The following is a 22338-nucleotide window of genomic DNA, read 5'->3' as shown; positions in this document are numbered from 1 at the left end:
TTCTCCTCTCTCCCTTTCTCTCCCTTTCTCTCTCTCCCTCTCTCCCTTTCTCTCTCTCCCTCTCTCCCTTTCTCTCTCTCCCTCTCTCCCTTTCTCTCCCTTTCTCTCTCTCCCTCTCTCCCTTTCTCTCCCTTTCTCTCTCTCCCTCTCTCCCTTTCTCTCTCTCTCCCTTTCTCTCTCTCTCTCTCTGTCCTCCGAATTATCTTTTCTATCCTCTTCTATCCACGTACAAAAGTAGTATTAGCAGAGCTGAGCGTGCATCTTATCTATTCGATCTTGGCTGATTTTCTTTTCCTTCCCGCAAACTATTCCGTTTTGGGATCACACCATTACTTTATTTTTAAAAAAGCAACCCTTTGCCTGCCTGTCTTTGAGATGGGAGGCGATCCCTGGAGGTTTGTGCCTCGGATAGTCCGGGAGGAACATAAAACACACACACGCACACGCGCGCACACACACACACACATACACACACACACACCAGAGTAAGAAGCATCGGAATATTACAACCCAAAGTTTTTTTGTTTTGTTTTGTTTTATTAACTTCTCTCCTAGAAGGCCCAGATATCAAGCGATTCCCAAAGACTTGGGGGGCAATTTAGAAAGATGGTTAATCTAGGATCAAGGGATTGAGAAATACAAGGGGTTGGTATCCTCCAATGGAATCTCCCCAGGGGTGGGGTCTGCCCCTCCTTCTGTTTGCTCGCCTCCAGCATGGGCAGCATGGCCAAGCACAACTTTAAAATCTTTAAAGATTTTTTAAATGTTTTACTTTAAAAATCAGAGTTGCAAACCTCTTCATACAACAGAATCGCTTCACTGATCCAGATGACTGTCGCTAGATTACTTTACCTCCCTTTTGCTTTCTTTCTTTCTTTTTTTCCTCCAATGCCTGGAATGGTTTACTGGCTGGCTCTCTGCCTTAAATCCCAAGAATCAATTCCTGCAAGGGTGGGTACATACGTGTCACATTTCTGTCCCTCTTATTTGAGATTGTCCCCTCTTCTACTTTTTATCTTCGGGTCAGTTCCTGCAAGGTAGATAAAATTGAGGCATGGGTTACTGGTTCTAAACCACCCAATGATTTTTCTTGGGACTTTGAACCGTTGTCTCCCCCGATCTGGTGTTTCAGCTCCATGTTCTGGAGAGTTTGCATGGAGAGCTATCGGTTTATGGATTTGGTGCATTCATCACATTCATGCTCAGAAACAACACTGATTCCGTTCAGAGTTTTTTCTCCCAAATAAGTCGAGCATCAAAGCTTCCTTTTTTTTTTTTTTTTTTTTGTTCTGCCAAATTCTTTCATGAAGGCGCTGATCTGGAACATGTGTGTAGTTTGTTTCTTAGCCTTAGTTTCTGATTTGGGGAGAAGAAATATTGGGCCATGACGGAGCTCAGTTTGCCTATTTTTTTCCTTGCAAAATTAAGCTTTGGGGGAAAAAATGTGTGCTAAGGGTCAGCAATAAACTTGCTTGTGGGGTTTTCAAGATCTTGATCAGGAGATGGGTGAAGAAACAATATAAGGTTATATAACAATATAACCACAAATTATATTAAAGACACTCCTGTCAAAAAGGCTTAAAATTGAAAGCTTTGGCTGAAGTAGCATCAACAGTTTCTAGTCTGCCTGACTTTTAGAAATAGAATAACAGAGTTGGAAGGGACCTTGGAGGTCTTCTAGTCCAACCCCCTGCCTAGGCAGGAAACCCTACACCACTTCAGACAAATGGTTATCCAACATCTTCTTAAAAACTTCCAGTGTTGGAGCATTCACAACTTCTGGAGGCAAATTGTTCCACTGATTAATTGTTCTAACTGTCAGGAAATTTCTCCTTAGTTCTAAGTTGCTTCTCTCCTTGATTAGTTTCCACCCATTGCTTCTTGTCCTGCCCTCAGGTGGTTTGGAGAATAGCTCGACTTCCTCTTCTTTGTGGCAACTCCTGAGATATTGGAACACTGCTATCATATCTCCCCTAATCCTTCTTTTCATTAAACTAGACGTACCCAGTACCCAGTTCCTGCAACCGTTCTTCATATGTTTTAGCTTCCAGTCCCTGAATAATCTTTGTTGCTCTTCTCTGCACTCTTTCTAGAGTCTCCACATCTTGATGTTCTCTTTTCTTCCCTCTTTTTCAGAGAGCCCAACAAAACTAGGGAGGAGAAAGAAGAATGCCTAAAAGTGTGTTTAGGGCAGCGTTTCTCAACCTTGGCAACTTGGCAATGTGTGGACTTCAACTCCCAGAAGCCAAGGCTTGAAGTTCTACACATCTTAAAGTTGCCAAGATTGAGGAGTTTCCCCAAGGCATGACCAAGCAGATAGTCATTAACGGTAGTCCTCTGTACTAAGCAAAAGCCAAAACCATTCAGGAGAAAAATCTAAATATCTCCTTTCTCTGAGTACACCGATCCCCCCAAAATGCCTTGATCTCCTTTCCCCTCCATTTGCAGAAAACAGTAAGACATTCCTGTATGCCATCACTGCCTTTATTCAGTCTCTTGGAAATCCCAGCCCAAATATGTTCTGTTGCATAGAAAAGGTAATTAGATCCAAGTATGCAGAGAGATACTTTGGCTGGGCCTCCCAGAGACTAGTCAAAGGAGGATTATGGTATATGTGTATGTATGTAATAAGTATGTGTGCATACTTGAAAGCCTGGCCTGTGCATGGCATTATCATGCAGAACCCAATGCAAAGATATATAATAGGCCGTCCCAAAGGTGCTTTTTCAAGAGGCAACTGGACTTTCTGGTTTTTCTTTGAAGACCATTAGCTTCTCATCCATCTGAAGAAACTTCTTGGATGAGAAGCGAAAAGTCTTCAGAGAAAAGCCAGAAAGTCCAGTTGCCTCTTGAAAAAGCACCTTTGGGACAACCATGACCTGGATGGCTGAGAATCTCCATAGTCATATAGAACAGGTAGTATCCGGTTCAACCGTGACTGTGAGAAGGATCTAGGTGTCCTAGTGGATCACCATTAGTCCCTTCCAACCCTGTTATGTTATGTCTATGTCTGTAATAAAAAGTTTCATATGAAGGTAGCATATCTCAGAGCAGCTTTGTGTAAATCATCGGGCAGGGTAGCAGTCTCCAGGATTGGATGGTAAGTTGAGCCAGTCCTTTTCCGAAATATATACCCTTTGACCTCTTTGATTAAGGGACTTTGCACTGACTTAAAAAAGAGATACTTTGATGTTGGGTTCCCATGATAAGTTAAACCATGGTTAATTAAGCTGTGATTTTCTGGGTTCTCATGAGCCTCAGGACCTAAGAGTACCTGGGCTGGGTTTGCCCCATGATTCAAGGCTGTGGTGGGATGATTTAAACTGTGACTCAGTATGTCATGTGAAAACTATTGTCATATCTTGGGGGATTTTAAGGTTCAGGAGAGAAGAGACCCACAGATCTATCATTTTATCAGGCACTCAACTTTCCCATTAAATTCAGCAGCGAAGATTAATACCGTAGCAAATTAAATCTGAACCTTTATTGTCAGATGAGTTAAAATCCTTGAGCGGCAATAGCTATAGACTTATATACCACTTCACAGTGCTTTACAGCCCTCTCTAAGTGGTTTCAGAGTCAGCATGTTGCCCCCAACAATCTGGATCCTCATTTTACCGAACTCAGAAGGATGGAAGGCTGAGCCAACCTCACTGAGCCAGTGAAAATCGAACTGCTGACAGTCGGCAGAATTAGCCTGCAGTACTGCGTTCTAACCACTGAGCCAGCACAACTCTTCATAATATATTTAAGGTGCTTCTAAACTACCTGGTGGATATTGCAACATAAGCGGGATTCCTCCATTGGGAAGAACATCTGGACTGCTTGAATTTTACACATTCAGAAATGGGTACCGAGAGAAGCACTTCCCTCTCCCTGCTAAACCATTTTGCAATACTTGGGTTAGGCTCTGAAAGATAGTATCCATAGCAATATGAAGTTGTCTTTTCTAACGTTCTATATAGGTTAGCATACCCATGATCCATCCCAAACTAACGGGTTCTGTGTATTTACAAAGGGGAGGAGCTGAGTGCAGTGACTGGAAGAAGCAATTGGTTTCTACTACCCTGTAGTGGTAGTTTCAAACAGTATTTTTTTACACATATCAGTATCTCAGCCTTTCCCAGCCTGGTGTCCTCAAATGTGTTGGGGAAGACTGCAGTAGTTCAAATTCCTAAAAGAAATGGGCACATTTAATCAAAGATGTTGATCCACCAGCCAAATAAGAGACGTGGCATGATTTAATTGCTCTCCAGATCTGGTTTTGAGCACCCAAATAGGGGCACAATAGAAATCAAGTTAAATGAAGTCCAAATTGGTGGTTTAATAGTGCTGGGAGAATTTATTAGCAAACCTGTAGGTGCCGTATATTAACTCTGCTTTATTCATGCAACTTAGCATGGGGTTCTAAGAAAGATGTCTTGTTTGTTACTGATTCCATCCTTCCCCACCACTTGTTCCATTTTTTCCAACAAAGGAAGAAAACTTGGAACTCCTGCTGAATGTCTTTACCAGCACTGAAAGGCCCGTTTCACTGCATCCAAACTATTTATTCTCAAATAATTTTGTTTTCAGTGAAAAGTTTGCATGTGAATTATTTGAGAACGACTGAAATTTGGTCTTCCCCTTTTCTGGATGCTGAACACAATACAAGGAAAATAGGATGGTGGATCAAAGCAACTGACACCTCAGTCCAAGTAGAAGTTTAGATACTGCATGACAGGGGTTGTTTGGTGGGCAACAAGATGTTTATAAATAATGTACTTTGGATTTTTAGCTTCTTTTTAAAAAGCCAAAAAAGCCAATGCAATCCAAAATTGCATTAACAGAAGGATACAATCAAGATCAAGTGAGGTAATAATACCACTCTATAAAGCCTTAGTAAGAGCACACCTAGAGTACTGCATCCAGTTTTGGTCCCCACGTTATAAAAAAGATGTTGAGACTCCAGAAAAAGTGCAGAAGAGAACAACCAGTGTGATTAGGGGACTGGAAACTAAAACATATGAAGAACGGTTACAGGAACTGGGCATGGCTAGTCTAGTGAAGAGAAGGACCAGGGGAGACATGATAGCAGTGTTCCAATATTTGAGGGGCTGCCACAGAGAGGAGGGGGTCAAGCTATTTTCCAAAGCACCTGAAGGCCAGACAAGGAATAATGGATGGAAATTGACCAAGGAGAGATTCAATCTAGAAATGAGGAGGAACTTTCTGAGAACAATCAACCAATGGAACAGAAGTTGCCTTCGGAAGTTGTGGGAGCTTCATCACTTGAGACTTTAAAGAAATGATTGGACTGCCATTTGTCAGATATGGAGTAGGGTCTCCTGCTTGAGTGGGAGGGGTTGGACTGCATGATCTATAAGGTCCCTTCCAACTCTGTTAATCTCTTAAAGTACAAGAACAGCCTTTGCTAGCAGCCCTGGTAAAATCTTGGCCAACCTGAGTAGACTGGACTGGATTGAATGGTCCAAATTGTGACTCACAATAAAGGAACTTTATTTATCACTGCACATTCAGTTCTCCATGATAGAATGTTGCTCAACATTGCCACCTGGCCCATGGAAGAACATTAGACACCCCCCCCCCAAGTCTAAATGAACTTGTTTTGATTCTTCTATAGAGCAATTCTAGTCTATTAGAGCCTCTAATGAATGGAGCTACACTTTGGTTTACAGTTCCCTCATCGCTACCATCCTTGGAGAAGGAATCTTATTAGAATAACGTGATTAATTCACTGAAATAAGATTAGAAAATGCAGCCCTGTAAAGGGAGAGCAGAGAATGCAAAAGAAGAAGCATGAGTTATCAGAAAGTTATCTGTTTGTAGTAAGTTGTTATGATGTGCATTCCAGGGCTGAACAGTGAAATGTTTCTGGACACAGACTCAGAATTTGGTTTCCTTGGAAAGAGCTCACTGAAGATTGCGGGGGGAAATTAGAACACAAATATATTAACTATATAAAGTGCACTTGTAGGACAGAGAAGCATTCCCTAGCACAGAGCAACTTCAAAAAGTGGAAGTAAAAATAGATCAACTTATATCTGCTTTTAAAATTTATATCTAATAAAATCATATTAAAAGCAAAAAAAAGAAAGAAAGGCGAAGAGGCTTATTAATCTTAAAGACAAGGTACGTTTTATTATAATTTTTACCATTCTTTGTCAACATCTGACAAAGTGGTCTGTAATATATTAAAGCTTAAGTCATCATGGATTTGTTAGTCTTTAAAGAATCACATTATTTTTTCTACAGCAGACAAATATGGCTATCTCTCTGAAAACCAAAATCACACTCTAAGGTAGTTCCTTACCCTTGACTGAGTTCTGCAAAAATATGAATAATTTTATATTCTGGGATCTTTCAGGACATATCTAGATTATGGCCTGGTCCAGGGGTGGGTTCCCCTTACCTTTACTACCGGTTTGCAACAGGAGCACCTGTGTGAGCTTCTGCACTTATGCAGAAGCTTCTCCACATGCGCAGATCATCAGTGATGGCATCAGGGCAGGTGGGCGGAGCTTCCCACCGCCATCAGTACCAGTTCGCAAGAACCGGACTGAACCAGGAGCAACCCACCACTGGCCTGGCCAAATCTCCTGTCTTTGAGAAAAAAAATACTATTGCCTTCCTGAGATTCTGCCTCTGAAGATATGACAAAGACCTGTAACAAGAATGGAAAATAATTTGATGGGCAACCTGTAAATATTTATGAACTACAACTTCCAGCATTTTTTTACTACTAACCATTCAGTAACTTTATTACTTACTTTAGTAGTAAAGTAGTAACTTTACTACTAACCGTGCAGATTGGGGTTCTCCAAACTTCTGGTTCATCAATATTTGTAATCATATTTGTTTCCCACCCTTGTTTTAAGCTAAACTAGCATAAGAATTTTCCTCAAGGACGTGCTTGAGATTTTTCAACTTGTAGAACTAAATAGATGTAAAATTATTTGTATGCAATCTTTGATTTACTTAGGATGTATTCAGCATTCTTTCCGTTTTCTGTTCCTCTCTAACAGTGACAGTCATCACAAATAGCACAAGAGAGAAGCAAATGTTTTTTCTAACGTTCTATCAACATGGAAATGATTTATTGTACTGAAAAATCCCATGTCTGTTTCACTTGGCTGGCAGTGAAACAAAAACTCAAGGCAAAGTCTAAGGCTAGGTGCCAGGAAAGAAATAGACAAGGGGCCTCCATGTTGCCTAGACATTGTCAATTTGATTCCAGGGCAAGGTCTCTCGGGGCTGCTAGTCTGAAATGTACCTTTACATCCTTTGACAGAAGAAAGGCAAACTCTGCTATTAGATCAAATAAGCTGGAGGGTGTTGAGAAGTAGAAAGATATGGAGGGGCAGAGATTTGTTTTAAAACATACTTTGCAATTCCATTGCTGTCTTCAGGTGCAATAGGAGACTCAAGTCTTCCGTCCTTCCCCGATGGCTTTATGGAACAAGCAGACAGTCCCATTTCTGGGTTGCTAGAGGCACTCACAATAGAATTAGCAGAGTAGCACAGGTTTCAAGCAATAGTAGCTTATTTCTGAGTAGGTCATAATTTTCGAGATGTTCTTCCAACCAACCTTCTTTGTTGAGTCATACACTTGCTTAGTCCAAATATGACTATGTCCTATAACCCGGGGTGAAATGCTACCAGTTCGCTCCAGTTCAGGCGAACAGGTAGTGATAAAAACTACCGGTTCGGGCGAACCAGTAGTAAAAAAAAAAAAGCTACCGGTTTGTCTGAACCGGTATTTCCAGCGATCAGCTGTGCCACACCATTTATATTCCCTAGGAAGCAGGAAATCCTGCTTTCTAGCGAAGCTAAATCACGCGGCTCAGCTGTTCCCCTCTCGCTGTTCTACTTACCTAGTGAAGTCTTCTTTTTCCGCATGAAGCACGCATTTGGTGTTTATTGTGCATGCGCACGCAGCGTGCTTTTGGTGCATGCATGCACACAGTGAGCATTTGGCACACACCGCGTATATGCAGACAGCAAACCGGTGGCGATCTGTGTTGGATTTCACCACTGCTATAACCTCACAATAATGCCTCATAAAGGGTTGTTTTTCAGACACTTCATCACCTTAATAGCTCTCCTCTCAACTTGCTCCAGGTCTTCTCTTTGTTTTAGCGTGGTGCTCAGAATCGGTACTTTACACCAAATGAGGTCTGACCTGGGTGAAAACAATTCCTTGTTTCCTATGAGCTGAACTCTATGATCCTGTTAATGTCCCTCAAACTAGAATTGCCAATTGCATTGTGTTGGAGGACCATGTTCAACTTCTCATTAACAAGGACACCCAGTTCCCTTAGCCATGTGTTTGCCGAGCCAAGTCTCCACCTTCTTGTCCTTGTGCTTACATTTTTCCTGCCCGATTCAGAATTTAGCCTTTCTCATTATTACATTCTATCCTGTTCATTTCAACCCACTGTTCAAGCCTTCCCAGATCTGCTTTAATCTTATCTCTTTCTTCCAAAATATTTGCTGCCCTGCCCAGTTTGGTATCCCCTCCACTCCCTCATTCAAGTCATTGATAAAAATGTTAAGCAGCACAGTTTGGTAATATGTTCAAAGTTGATGGCCCATACAGATGTCAACCTGACAGAACTGTAATTTTTGGGATCCTCCTTTTTCCCTTTTTTTTTTTGAAGGTGGAGTTCTCAAAGATTACAGAAGGTAGTTTTATGGTCATTTAGTTCCTTCCTCATTCTGGCCTTGGAGATTTTAAAAAACCTAGCTGTCTTCTAAATTGCAATTCTCTTATTCACCCAAAAACGTAACAATGACCAACTCCATTCACTTCAGACACAAAAGAATAATAGAATAATAGAGTTGGAAGGACCATGAAGGTCTTAATTATATATCTTCAGATTTCTCTAGCTTTTTCCTCTCGTGGGGCTTGTTTCCAAGTGCACCTTATTTACCTAGACACTTCCTGGATGCTGGTTCCCCTGAAATATTTGAAGCCATTACACCTGAACCGCCTTCCCTTTGAGTTCATCAAAATCTGGTCTTCTGAAGTCCGGGAAGCAGGTCTGCCTCTTCTCTATTGCTTTTCATCTTTCTCTAGCTTTTTTGCTTGGAACATATTGATTCCCTCAACACCCAAAGCTTTAAAAGAGGAAGTAAAGAAGAAGAACATATTGATATCCTTGTGAGTTTGGTGGTCAAGGTTTAACCTAATGCCCCACAATCAGGCCAGCCAGGAGAAGAAGACCCATTTGAGAAGGTCAATATTTTTTTTTTGTCTGAACCGACATTTATTTATTTATTTTATTTGTCAAGCATGTATAAGGTAACAGATATAAGTATAAACATGATTATGAAATCCATGAAACGGATACAAATAAATGGGGACATTAGGACAGGGACGGTAGGCACGTTGGTACACTTATGCATGCCCCTTATTTCAACCCTTATTTATTTATTTATTTATTTATTTATTTATTTATTTATTTATTTATTTATTTATTTATTTATTTATTATTATTCATATTTCTATGCCGCCCACTCTCCAAGGACGCTGGGCGGCTTACACCAAAAACAGTATACTAAATAGCATATTGCCCCCAACAATCTGGGTTCTCATTTTACCCACCTCAGAAGGATGGAAGGCTGAGTCAACCTTGAGCCGGTGAGATTTGATCTGCTGATCTGCTGAACTAGCAGTCAGCTGCAGTAGCTGCAGTACTGCACCCTAACCACTGCACCACCTCGGCTCTTATACCCTTATTGCCAGGGTTGAAATAAGATGGAATAAATTTTGTCTGCAAAAAAAGAAGAGGAGCACTTTATGATCGTAATATGGGTATGTTACAGCATCTCCTTCCTACTTTAGTGTTAGCACATGCTTCTTCAGGCACACCCCCCGGAACATAGGTCATCACATTTATGTGATGTGTAAGGAAGGTATGAAGGAACAGGTGAACAATGCAGTCCTCCTTCCTTCCTCCTTCCTTGAGGAGTTGAATGCCAACCTCTTGGGCATAGTATCTCTGAAGGTCCAAGTTCAGATTATGCTAACTGTATCATCCCCTCACTTCAGTGGTGGTATTCAGCCGGTTCTATCCGGTTCGGGCGAAGTGGTAGCGGTGGCTGCAGGAGGCTCCACCCACCCACCCAGACATCATCACATCCCGTTTTTGATGCTCTGCATATGCGCGCTCACATTTGTGAACGGATAGCGAAGATAAGTGAATACCACCCCTGCCTCACTTCCATGTGCAGTTAAACCTTTTTAGTTTGACAAATGGACCTTAGAGATTGTTTAAAGTAATAAGTCTAGACTCTAGGCTGGCAGGTTGTGGTGTGAGGAAGGAAATAGGTACTTTTCAGCCCAAATTTATTTGATTGCTGAAATGTGTCAAATCAATGCAGCTCTTCCTTAATGTCTGCTCCATATTATGGAAGGATTGTAGGTAAGACTCTTGATAGGCTCCCCCGGATATATTTTATGCTAAATCATAAATTAGTAAAAAGCGCTAGAGATTAGAAGTGTTGGGGAAATTGTGTCTGCGGCAACGACTTTGTGCAGGGCCTCTCCTTTCTCAGTCCCTTGGAACGGGAGGCCAAAAAGGGAGAAATAACCTCAAGTTAATTTTGGTCTTTTGATCTCAGACAACACAAGGATAAGATAACATTATTTACAATTACCCTTGGATACTTTGAAATTAGTTGGCTATAATTCTGATCTGAATGTGACTGGGCTATAGAGATACCCATGACCCAGAGTTTACATAACTCAATTTTTAGGACTTACACAACACATTCAGCCATAAAGTAACCACTATCTAGGTTCTCATGACAGCTGCACTTCATTGTGGCTGGTTCCTATGTGTCTTGTGAACATAGCCACTGCGCCTTTTACTCAGAGCCGCAGTGGTGCAGTGGTTTGAATGCAGTACTGCAGGCTACTTCTGTTGACTGCCGACTGCCTGTCATTTGGCAGTTCGAATCTCAGTGGGCTCAAGGTTGACTCAGCTTTCCATCCTTCCGAGGTCGGTAAAAGGAGGACTCAGATTGTTGGGGGCAATAGGCTGACTCTGAAACTGCTTAGAGAGGGCTTTAAAGCACTGTGAAGCGTTATATAAGTCTAAGTGCTCTTGTTATTTCGATTACCTCTGGCAAATGCACTCATGAATCAATCTTCACCCTAGTTGTTGCTTCTCTTTCTTTCTCATCACTGCCCTCTCCTTCTTTGCCTAAAGTAGCTGGTGAGCAGACCAACCATAAAAAGCTTAATGCTCTTCCTTCATATCATAACCTTTGTGAGGCCCAGGGAGCAAGAAATACATCAACAAGTAGATTGCATTTGTGAAGAGAAGCAACTGAAGGAGGAGCCTCTAAATAGGATTCTGGTGGGTTATGTACTTTGGTACTTTGGCTAGTACCAAACCATTGTTAACACACTATTCATACTGAACAACTGATGTTGCCCCATCTTCCTTCCATGGCAAAGCATTTGGGAAGCACAGAACTACCAGAGAGGAAGAAGATTGAAAAGCCTCTTCTTTGAGCAGTTTTCAAAAGTAGAAGGGGACAAGAGGAGAGAATATGATTACTAGACAAAGACTGGACACTCCTATTTCACAAATACAGTGTATGCAATTAGTTTATGGTGTTTTACATCACATAAGTCTCAGCTATGATAGTATCTGATCAACTTCATCTGAAGTTTGAAGTTAAACAGGGTCAGGATTGTAAATGTTTGGATGGGAGACTTGAAAGAAGGAATTCCAGGACCATAGGGTAGATAGCAATGGTGGAATTCAATTTTTTTTACTACCGGTTCTGTGGGCGTGGCTTGGTGGGTGTGGTGTGGCTTGGTGGGCGTGGCTTGGTGGGCATGGCAGGGGAAGGATACTGCAAAATCTCCATTCCCACCCCACTCCAAGGGAAGGATACTGCAAAATTCCCATTCCCTCCCCACTCCTGGGGGAAGGATATTGCAAAATCTCCATTCCCACTCTAAGAGAAGGATACCGCAAAATCTCCATTCCCACCCCACTCTGGGGCCAGCCAGAGGTGGTATTTGCCGGTTCTCCAAACTATTCAAAATTTCCGATACTGGTTCTCCAGAACCTGTCAGAACCTGCTGAATAGCATCCCTGGTAGATAGACTAGAAAGCTGGAATAAAAAAAAAATTCTGGAAGAAGGCTATAGCAAAACTATTTCCATAATACTTCCATGAAAAATACACAAAAATGCAAACTTCACTTAAGGGCCTCTTTGTCTTATGATAGCATGAGAAGCTAGAAAAATGGTTTGGGTGACTAAACCATGGGTAACCATGGTTCAGGATGGTATATGAATAAAGGCTGGGGGATCAACGGAAAGGAATTGTGCTATTTATTTTAGAATAACAGAGTTGGAAGGGACCTTGTAGGTCTTCTAGTCCAACCCCTTGCTTAGGCAGGAAACCCTACCCCACTTCAGACAAATGGTTATCCAATCTTTTCTTTAAAACTTCCAGTGTTGGAGCATTCACAACTTCTGGAGGCAAGTTGTTCCACTGATTAATTGTTCTAACTGTCAGGAAATTTCTCCTTCGTTCTAGGTTGCTTCTCTCCTTGATTAGTTTCCACCTATTGCTTCTTGTCCTGCCCTCAGTTTTTATCCCAGAGCTATAATTGCACTCAACAATGAACTAAAGGGCCACCATCGGTGAGCTGTTGGACAGCATTACTTAGTCTACTGTGTGGATGCTTGGGTGGTTTAGGGGTGGGGAATTTTTGGTGGGTGGGGGTGTCTCTGGGGATTGTCATGTGTGTCGGGCTTGGTCTCTGGATGTTATCTGAATTTCGTTGTATGGGTATACTGTGTATATATGTACAATGACAATAAACTTTATATATATATATATATTGGAACACTGCTATCATGTCTCCCCTAGTCCTTCTTTTCATGAAACTAGACATACCCAGTTCCAGCAACCCAGTGATGGGTTTCAAAAAATTTTACTAACACTTTTGTGGGTGTGGCTTGGTGGGCATGGCATGGCTTGGTGGGCATGGCTTGGTAGGTGTGGCAGGGGAAGGATACTGTAAAATCTCCATTCCCTTCCAGGGGACGGTTACTGCAAAATCCCCATTTCCTCCCGATCAGCTGAGAGGAGCTGATCGGGAGGAAATGCTGGCTGAGGAATTCTGGGAGTTGACATCCACAAGTCTTAAAGTTCCCAAGGTTGGAGACCCCTGTTCTAGCATGCAATTATTTTGGAGAGATGGTGGGAAGGCTGAGAAAAGAATGGAAGGGAGAATAGATACAAACAGACACAGAGGATGACTTTGTTGGCAGTTTATCTTATAAACAGCAACACAGCCCAGCTGGCAAGAAATCCTGGAAGAAGCTTTTCAAATCATTTCATCACACACTATAAATGAACACTGGAAATTCCACTTTGCTTCCAAGATATAATATTTACACAAGGCTGGCATTAAGGATGCTTTACTGAAATCTGTGCTGTTCTTGCTCCCTCCGTCTTGTCCAACCAAGTGGAACTGACACACACATGGCCATTTGTTTGCAAAAGGCTGTTCGAGAACTAGAAATTGGTACTTTATTTTTTTATAACTCTCCTACGCTTCCTTTGCTTTATCCTTTTGAATGCCTTTGGAAACCCTTGGAACTTTCCATATAGGCTTAGATACCATGGAGCGTACTTGTGATGAAAGATGCTCAGATCTGTATATCTAAGGGCAATGTTTACGGTTTGTGGTATCAATCAGATAAAGTTGGTTGAACATGTGGTTGTCGTTGAAGCTCTGGCATCATTTTGAATTTCGGAGTGCCATCTAAGCCCAGACCAACATCCCAAGCATTAAAGATGCTTAGAATAGAATAGAACAGAACAGAACAGAACAGAACAGTACAGCTGACACCCTAGCTGTACATCTACACCCCAACGATGCCCTTGAAGTGATGTCCCAGTGCCTGGAGGCCGTGCGGATCTGGATGGGGAGGAATAGGCTCAGGCTCAACCCATCCAGGACGGAGTGGCTGTGGTTTCCGACGTCCCGATATAGTCAGTTGGTGCCATCACTGACTATTGGGGGTGAATCATTGGCCCCCACAGAGAGGGCGTGCAACTTGGGCATCCTCCTGGATTCACGGCTGTCTTTAGAAGAGCACTTGACGGCCATGACCGGGAGGATTTTTCATCAGGTCCGCCTGATTCACCAGTTACGTCCCTTTCTGGATCGGGACTCCTTACGCACGGTCACTCATGCCCTCGTCACCTCCCGCCTGGACTATTGTAATGCTCTCTACATGGGGCTCCCCTTGAGGAGCACCCGGAGGCTCCAACTGGCGCAGAGTGCGGCCGCGCAAGTGGTTATGGGAGCGACATGGCGCTCCCATGTAACACCCCTCCTGCGCGAGCTGCACTGGCTTCCTGTGGTCTTCCGGGTGCGCTTCAAGGTATTGGTTACCACCTTTAAAGTCCATGGCTCAGGACCTGGGTACTTGCGGGACCGCCTACTACCACCAATAGCCTCCCACCGGCCGGTACGCTCTCATAGAGAGGGGCTCCTCCGGGTGCCGTCGGCCAAACAATGTCGACTGGCGGCTCCCAGGGGGAGAGCCTTCTCTGTGGGGGCACCTACTATCTGGAACGAGCTCCCCCTGGAGATACGGAGGATCCCGGATCTGCGCACCTTCCGCCGCGCTCTAAAGACCTTTTTATTTCACCAGGCGGGCCTGGCCTAACTTTCTCCCTCTTTTTAAACAATTTTAATATTTTAATATTTTTAATCCTCAAAGTTTAAATTTGTTTTAAATTGATTGGGGTTTTAATCTGTCTGGGCCAAACTATTTAATTCGATTTTATTTCTGCTTTTTAAATTTTGTATGTATGTATTTTATTGTTGGCTGTTCACCGCCCTGAGTCCTTCGGGAGTAGGGCGGTATACAAATCAAATAAAAGTAAAAGTAAAGTAAAGAACAGAACAGAATACAACAGAACAGAACAGAACAGAACAGAACAGAACAGAACAGAACAGAATAGAATAGAATAGAATAGAATAGAATAGAATAGAATAGAATAGAATAGAATAGAATTTTTTTTATTGGCCAAGTGTGATTGGACACACAAGGAATTTGTCTTGGTGCATATCCTCTCAGAGTACATAAAAGAAAAAATACGTTCGTCAAAAATCATAAGGTACAACATTTAATGATAGTCATAGGGTACAAATAAACAAGTTAGAACTCTTAACTTGCTGAAATACTTCAAGTCAGGAAAAATAACAGGACTCAACCTAGATCATGGAAGTAAAATTCATCCAGAATTAATAAGCCTAGAAAAAATACATAATCATTTTAAAACCCTCCACAGGAAAAGGTTGCCTTTAAGTGTTATATAATTTAGGATGATGTCATTTGTTCAGGAGAAGGGACTCAGTGGCTAAGACACTGAGCTTGTCAATCGAAAGGTCGGCAGTTCAGCGGTTCGAATCCCTAGTGTCGCGTCACGGGGTGAGCTCCCGTTACTTGTCCCAGCTTCTGCCAACCTAGCAGTTCGAAAACACGTAAAAAATGCAAGTAGTAAAATAGGGACCACCTTTGGTGGGAAAGTAACAGCGTTCCATGCGCCTTTGGCATTTAATCATGCCGGCCACATGACCATGGAGAGGTCTTCGGACAGCACTGGCTCTTCGCCTTTGAAACGGAGATGAGCACCGCCCCCTAGAGTCAGGAACAACTAGCACATATATGCAAGGGGAACCTTTACCTTTACCAGTCTTGTTGAATCTAAAACCTCAGGCTCTGCGTCGTGGATAGATGTCGCTTTTATCCCCATTGAAACAAACTGACTAGGAGACAGCTTCACTCACCAGCATGTTTTGAATCTATTGTTCCCTTGCTTTAGGTCATGATGATTTATAATTATTTATTTATAATTTATTATTTATTTATAATTATTCAGTGTTAAGAGGTAAGCATGCTGCAGATTTACCTGCATGGCCTTTTGCCATTAAAAACTGAAGACTTGGCAATGGGGGATCTTGGCTGGATCTAATTAAGCACCTGCAAACTCTTCTGCTTCCTTTGCCCATGACCTCCAAACTGCTTGCAGGATCCAAAACTGGGGTCAAATGAAAGAAACTCGTCTCCAATCAAAGGACAGTTTTGAAATATTTCCAGTGGAATTTAAGGCAGTCTGCACACCAGCCTGTTCTGGTGAAGCGAGCTGAAAGGATGGGAAATGCCTTGATTGGTCCCAGATTGCCTGTTTGCAAGGCGGATAATGGCTTCAGTGGGGATAGGAAAATTCAGCCAAAAGAGCTACGTTTTCTTCCAACTCTGCAGATGACTTTTTCTCTCCTCTTTTTTTTTCTTTTTTTCTTTTTCTGTTCTCGTCTCTCTGCTCAACCATTCCCCCGATCTCAGTTTTACCAGGCATGGTACCCATACAACATTTGATGATTGGAAGTTGCCCAACTGTTGCTTTTTTTGATGTGAAAGCCAGATGAAACGTCTTCTGTAAACAAGCAAGAGGCCCTTAAGCTCTGAACTGCAAAGAAAGAACCAGGAGTGCGTTTCGAAGACCATAGAAAACGTCAACTCCATGGAGCTTTTATAATAATCTTTGTTTGAGCAAGCCCAGAAGGTTTTATCCTTCACCAAACCAGGTAACCACACATCTGGGGCCCAGATGAGATTTTTTACAGATGTATTTAAAATCCTAAAGCCTCTCTCTCCCTCCACTTGCGAGTTGTATATTATTAGTTGAACATCTGTAAAGGAGGTACAGTTTCTGCATCTTTAGTAGAGGTACAGCTGTACCTTTGATGAACCTTCTAAAGGAAATGAGAGAATGGCTCTCCCATTCTGCCGCTTGTAATAGCTTTCCCTGACAGGAGTTGTCCTGCTAAGAATAGAATTTCTTCTCCTTGGAAGGAAACAAAGCAGGCTATCTTGAGCATTAAGGTTTATGGACCATCTATTTTCCATCCATCATTCCATCCATCTATTTGGCAGAATTTTATCGGGGGGCCCAGTTACTAATGCCTTTTTCCTTGTAAACTTTCTTACACACACCTTATTACCAAGGTGGGAAACTTGGGAGTTCTTTTCAATTGAAAACAAAATGCACAGGTACTGTATACGTGGTACCTTGCTCAATAATAGTAACTGTGAGAGGGATCTTGGAGTCCTAGTGGACAACCATTTAGATATGAGCCAGCAGTGTGCAGCAGCTGCCAAAAAAGCCAACACAGTTCTGGGCTGCATAAAGAGAGGAATAGAATCAAGATCACTTGAAGTGTTAATACCACTTTATAATGCCACACTTGGAATATTGCATTCAGTTTTGGTCGCCACGATGTAAAAAAGATGTGGAGACTCTAGAAAGAGTGCAGAGAAGAGCAACAAAGATGATTAGGGGACTGGAGGCTTAAACATATGAAGAACGGTTGCAGGAACTGGGTATGTCTAGTTTGATGAAGAAAAGGACTAGGGGAGACATGATAGCAGTGTTCCAGTATCTCAGAGGCTGCCACAAAGAAGGAGTCAAACTATTCTCCAAAGCACCTGAGGGTAGAACAAGAAGTAATGGGTGGAATAATCAAGGAGAGAAGCAACTTAGAACTAAGGAGAAATTTCCTGACAGTTAGAACAATTAATAAGTGGAAAACTTGCCTGCAGAAGTTGTGAATGCTCTAATACTGGAAATTTTTAAGAAGATGTTGGATAACCATTTGTCTAAAGTGGTGTAGGGTTTCCTGCCTGGGCAGGGGGTTGGACTAGAAGACCTCCAAGGTCCCTTCCAACTCTGTTATTCTATTCTATTCTATTCTATTCTATTCTATTCTATTCTATTCTATTCTATTCTATTCTATTCTATTCTTTTGATTGGAAGTACTCTCCCTGGAAGCTTTTGGGTTAAAATCAGAGGTGGTATTCAGCCGGTTCAGACCAGTTTGGGCGAACCGATAGTAGCAACCTCCGTCCACCCGCCCCAGTGCTATCCCATCCTATTTAGCCACGTTTTCAAGCTGTCCGCATGCGTGGAAGCTGCGCGTGCGAGCAAAGTGCACGCGCGGAAGGCCGTGTGCACGCGTGGAGGGGTGCATGCGATCAAAGCAAGCGAGCGTGCGCACTTGCATTTTTGGTGCTGGATGAACCGGTAGGTAAATTATGTGAATCCCGCCCCTGGTTAAAATCTTGAAATCATACAAATTGCAACCGATTTGTATGGTCTGACCTGGAACCAGGTTAATTTAACCTTGAGTCTGCAGGAGAGCATCAAGTTATAATTTGGTGACCAAGATAGAAAGTTTTTGTTGTTGTTGTTCTCTTTCATGTTTCTTTCTTTACGAGTTTTCAAACACATGGTGTTGTTTGCATAAGTGAGTTTGTATTTTTTATTTTTTTTTGCATTTTGTATTTCTTCTGTAATGCAAAGGTAGATCCAGATGCTCACTAAATGGGCCTCATCTGCTTCTGTTTATGTTCATGAAGGGGAAACGGAATGTGAGAGGCTGCAGCGTAAACGAATGGCTTAAGTTCAGAGAGGAAAAAACCTGCTTTCTTCCAAGTCAAGCTAATAATCCATACAACTCAATCTTAGTGACTCACTATCCTCACTGGGGAGAAAACACTTCAACTGAAAGGAACTGATCTGTTGCTATCTGTTGCACACAGCAGAAACAATCAGTTAATACAAACTGCCTTTGCAAAAAAAAAAAAAATGCCAATTCATTCCCAGGTATCTCTGTTACCTTCTCGTTCTTTTGTTCATGGAAAGGCTCTTAAGACATAATGCTATTCATTTAGATGATTTAAACCGTACTATTTATTTATTTATTTATTTATTTATTTATTTATTTATTTATTTATTTATAATTTGATTTATATGCCACCCTTCTCTGGAGACTCAGGGAGGCTTACAATGCGTTAAGCAATAGCCTTCATACTTTTGTATATTTTTACAAAGTCAGCTTATTGCCCCCACAAACTGGGTCCTCAATTTACCTACCTTAGAACGGATGGAAGGCTGAGTCAACCTTGAGCCTGGCGAGATTCGAACTTACTAATTGCAGACACCTAGAGTTAAATTACAATGCATTAGTCTGCTGAACCATTTATTTATTATTTAAATTTTTATACCGCCCTTCTCCCGAGGGACTCAGGGTGGTGCACAGACCACAATAAAACAACATATATGCATAAAATTTAAAAACAATTTAAAACATATTAAATAATTTGGCCCTTATATTAAAAAACTAAAAAACTAAAAAACTAAAACACCCATTAAAATTTGTTATTTAAGCCAGCCCAGCCTGTTGAAACAGTAAGGTCTTGAGGGCACGGCGAAAGGTATGTCGGTCGGGGATCATACGTATCTCTGGGGGCAATTCATTCCAGAGGGCAGGTGCCCCCACAGAGAAGGCTCTCCCCCTGGGGATCGCCAGTCGACATTGTTTGACTGACAGCACCCTGAAGAGTGCCTCTCTGTGGGAGTGTGTTGGTCGGTGGGAGGCAATCAGTGGCAGAAGGCGATCTCGTAAGTATTTTTGGAACCAGGAATGCATACAATCTCAAATCTGATGTCATGGCCTATTATAAACTTTCACTAAAATTGCTGGAATTGGGAATGACTAGCCTGATGAAAAGAAGGACTAGGGGCAGTGGTGGGATTCAGCCGGTTCTGTCCGGATCACGCGAACTGGTAGCGGCAACTGCGAGAGGCTCCGCCGACCCGCCCGGATGTAATGCGCGACTACTGCGCATGCACAGGAGGTCATGCACATGCGGAGAGGTGGCGCGTGCGCTCACATTTGCGAACCAGTAGGGAAGGTGAGTGAATCCCACCTCTGACTAGGGGTGACATGATAGCAGTATTCCGATATCTCAGGGGCTGCCACAAAGAAGAGGGAGTCAAACTATTCTCCAAAGCACCTGAGCAATGGGTGGAAACTAATCAAGGAGAGAAGCAACTTAGAACTAAGGAGAAATTTTCTGGCAGTTAGAACAATTAATCAATGGAACAACTTGCCTCCAGAAGTTGTGAATGCTCCAACACTGGAAGTTTTTAAGAAGATGTTTGGATAACCATTTGTCTGAAGTGGTGGAGGGTTTCCTGCTTGGGCAGGGGGTTGGACTAGTTGACCTCCAAGGTTCCTTCCAACTCTGTTATTCTATTCTAAAAGTTTTGGAAATCTTAAGCAAAAGAGAGCAGCAATCTAGTGTCTGTCATATCTGTCACAAACGGGAACCATCCTCTTCTAGATTCAGGCATCACTACTCAGCTATTGTAGACGTGGCAGGTTAGAAGGTTAAAGAGGTAGCGGCAAAGGCTCCTGGCAGTGCCAGCCCAGAAACATTGTTAATCAAACATAGGACAGAGTAACAACTTGACAGAATAACAGAGTTAGAAGGCACCTTGGAGGTCTTCTAGTCTAACCCCCTGCTCAAGTAGGAAACCCTATACCCGTGATGGCGAACCTATCGGGCACGAGAGCTATCACCCCAGCTCAGCTCCACCATGCATGCGCACTGCCTCCTGCCGGCCAGCTGGTTTTCGGGTCTTTGTCGCACATGCGCAGGGATGGGGCATATGCGGGAGATGCGTGCGCATGCATGGGGCACATGTATGCATGGGGTCATGCGTGCATGTGCAGGGGCGGGTTGCATCTGTGGGGGTCACGCATGCATGCGTGGGGGCAGGGGGAGCACAGGGGGAGCATGCAGATATCCGTGGGGGGAGCATTGGGGTCATGTGCGCATGTGCAGGGGCAGGGCACATGCAAGGGTTGCATGCATATGCGCGGGGGACAGGGCACAGGGTGTCACACGCGCATTGCTATCACTGCCTATACCATTTCAGTTGACAATCAAATGGGGAGTGACTCCCGCCTCCCCCATCCATTGCAGGAAGCTGTCATGAACTCATGGCTGCCCTCCAGCTCTACTTCTCACTGCTCAAAAACTAGTTCTTCAAAGTAGTATTTTTAAGTAGCCCCTATACTCCCTAGAGATCAGCCAAATACCCCAAACAAATTACTGTTCCCAAGCTAAGGAAGGCCCTAACCTTGGCATATTCTTCCATTGATGGTTTTAGAAGGAGATACAGAGGCAACTCATTTAAATCCAGACTCTGCCCATGTGATGAAAAAGTCAATGAAATTATTGTATGGTCCATTTCATACTGATTTTTACTGGGAATTGTTAGCTTCACATCTAATTAAATATTAAATTAAATAAAATTTAATATATATTATATATTTATAATAAGTAAATTAATTAAATAAAAATTAAATTAAATAGGTCTCTCAGATCAGTTTTATTGAAAACCTTTCCTTTCAAATTCAAGTGATTCTATTCCTTAAGGGTAGCCCAATTTTGTCATGTGGTACATAAGAAGTGCAGAGAGTTTGTTGGACCTGTTTACTGAATTGGTATGCGTGTAAATTGTTTTTGTGGATTTTTCTTCAAATGAAATTGTGCTTCTAATATCATTGGAGTGTGCGAGATATAATTCTATATTTTGAAGTGTGTTGGGTTTTAAGGATTAAAATGGAACCTTTCGCTGGCAACTACTGGGTGAGGTTGTGGCAATGTTTGAGAGGATATGAAATGGTGTAGCTCAGACAGACAGGTTTTTTTCATCAGGGCTAATGACTAGGCCAGTGATGGCTAACCTTTTTGCCGTGACGTGCCAAAAGTGTGGGGAGCGTGGGGGGGAGTCACACGTGCATCGTGTTACGGTGGTTCTCCTCCTTCCTCTCCGACCGTTCGCAGTTTGTGTTGGCAGGGGGGCAGAGGTCGATCTCGAGGCGCCTTGCTTGGGGGGTGCCACAGGGGTCGGTCCTCTCGCCCCTTCTGTTCAACATTTATGTGAAGCCACTGGGTGACATAATCCGTGGTTTTGGGGTGAGAGTCCACCAGTAGGCTGATGACACTCAGTTGTACATCTCCACCCCAGACCACCCCAATGATGCCTTTGATGTGATGTCCCGCTGCCTGGAAGCCGTGCGGGTCTGGATGGGGAGAAACAGGCTCAGACTCAACCCTTCCAAGACCGAGTGGCTGTGGCTTCCGGCGTCCCGGTATAGTCATCTAGTGCCATCGCTGACTATTGGGGCTGAATCTTTGCCTCCCACAGAGAGGGCTCGCAATCTGGGTGTCCTCCGGGATGCACGGCTGTCTTTAGAAGAGCACATGATGGCTGTGGCCAGGGGGGCTTTTTATCAGGTTCGCCTGATCCGCCAGTTGCGTCCCTTTCTAGACCGGGACACCCTACGCATGGTCACTCACGCCCTTGTCACCTCCCGGCTGGACTGCTGTAATGTTTTCTACATGGGGCTCCCCTTGAAGAGCACTCG

General features: G+C 42.9%; 1 protein-coding gene across 1 annotated transcript in view; it reads left to right on the top strand.

The window, feature by feature from the left end:
* Nucleotides 1-22338, top strand: part of GDNF (glial cell derived neurotrophic factor) — a 36377-nt gene that overhangs the window by 1735 nt on the left and 12304 nt on the right. The window lies entirely within an intron of this gene.

Source organism: Pantherophis guttatus, chromosome 2, assembly GCF_059756535.1.
Source record: "Pantherophis guttatus breed Tessera chromosome 2, ASM5975653v1, whole genome shotgun sequence".
Lineage (NCBI taxonomy): Eukaryota > Metazoa > Chordata > Lepidosauria > Squamata > Colubridae > Pantherophis > Pantherophis guttatus.
Note: the sequence above shows the minus strand (reverse complement) of the source record. Positions and strands in the feature narration are given on the sequence as shown.